The sequence below is a fragment of the Nestor notabilis genome, unplaced genomic scaffold (assembly GCF_000696875.1).
Source record: "Nestor notabilis isolate BGI_N333 unplaced genomic scaffold, ASM69687v1 scaffold3875, whole genome shotgun sequence".
NCBI classification, from domain to species: domain Eukaryota; kingdom Metazoa; phylum Chordata; class Aves; order Psittaciformes; family Psittacidae; genus Nestor; species Nestor notabilis.
The window spans coordinates 6,669-8,452 of NW_009927818.1; positions in this window are offsets into that span (position 1 = coordinate 6,669).

The window sequence follows — 1,784 nt, forward strand, 5'->3', positions numbered from 1 at the left end:
ACACTTGTCTTCCCCCAGACACAGCTATTCATAGAGCCACAGAATCCCAGCCTGGTTTGGGTTGAAGGGACCTTAAAGCTCATCCAGTTCCATCCCCTGCCATGGGCAGGGACACCTTCCACTAGAGCAGGTTGCTCCAAGCCCCTGTGTCCAAGCTGGCCTTGAACACTGCCAGGGATGGGGCAGCCACAGCTTCTCTGGGCACCCTGTGCCAGCGCCTCAGCACCCTCACAGGGAAGAGCTTCTGCCTCAGAGCTCATCTTAATCTCCCCTCTGGCAGGTTCAAGCCATTCCCCTTGTCCTGTCCCTCCAGGCCCCTGTCCAAAGCCCCTCTCCAGGTTTAAAGTTGGCCCCTTTAGGTTTTGGAAGACTGTTGTAAGGTCTCCTATTCCCCATTAAAGAAGCCCACGTGTGCTTTGCTGGGAAGCAGTGGTCTGTGTGAAGTCAGATAATAAACTTCCACAGCCTCTGGAGCACGAGGGGCTCCCTGGTTCTATCGTCTCATTAGAACAAATGCTCTGCTCATCACTTTCTTTGTTTTCAGACCATCCTATGTGGACACCTTGGTTGGAGTTGGCTCTAAGCTCCACAGGGAACTCCTCACCCACAGAAAGCTTTTCCATACAGGAACCTCCTTGTTTTATGTAAGGTGCAGTTATAACAGGTTTCATGCTGATTAAAAGCACACAGAGTCCTGTAACCTGCAGAGCAGGAAGGGATGTCAGGATATTAATTAACAATCATCTTTGTAGCCACAGAATGAAAGATTAAAGTCTCCTTGTGTCAGTGAAGAAACTGGGGCTGGACCAGGGAGGAGTTTGCACGTGCCCCTCCGGACCACACGTTCCAGGTTCTTGGGTCTTCTGCCCATGCCACGTCGTGAGGAAAAAGGCAATCTAAGGAACTAAACTCTTGACAGTGCTTTGTGGGCAAGAAACCTCCTTCCAGGCACGTGCACGAGCGTATTCTTCTGAGCAGTCAAGAATGTGACCTCTTAGACTTCTCTTTGGCCGTGGTTCTGTACACCTGGGTCAGGCTGCTTCCCAACACAGCCTTGTAATGCAGCTCCCTGATTCTGAGCTTGCAGGAATATGTGACTGCTGGTGGAGATGGGAAATGTGAGTTATTTAATAACTGATAAATCCAGGAGAAGCATAATCTTCTTGTGGCCTTTGTGTTAAAGACCTGCTGGAAGTGCAGCTGAACTCTCTGTGTTGTAATAGGATTAGTAGGGGTTTGATTGGGTTAATAACGTGGGGAATATTTGCTCGTGTCATGTATTTCATTAGTTTTGATTCACTGCTGTGCTTTTTACCTCATTAGTTTAAATCTGGGCAAAGCTGTGCTGGAAACATAAAGCATGGCTGTGTCTCTCAGTGCCTGTGGGCTTCGGGGTGCTTTAGTGTGGGGATGCTCAACCTCACAGTGGCTGCTATTCTGGGGAGAGAGTGGGGCCTAAAAGCTGCCGAGGGGAGATCTGGGGTTGTGTGAAGGTGTAACTGCCAAATAACTCTTATTAACATCAACAGTTATTTAGCCTTGGAAACAATTGTCTTTCAAAAGGTGCAACGTAGGTGGGATGTATGGATTAGTGTTAATATTTGTGCACTGAAGGAGGACTAGGAACAGCCTCTAATTCTTTTTTTTTTCTATAAGGAAAGGAAGAAAATTCTGTTACAATTTTATCATATACACGGAATCCCAGCCTGGTTTGTGTTGGAAGGGACCTTAAAGCTCATCCAGTCCCAACCCCTGCGACGAGCAGGGACCACTTGCAGTAGAGC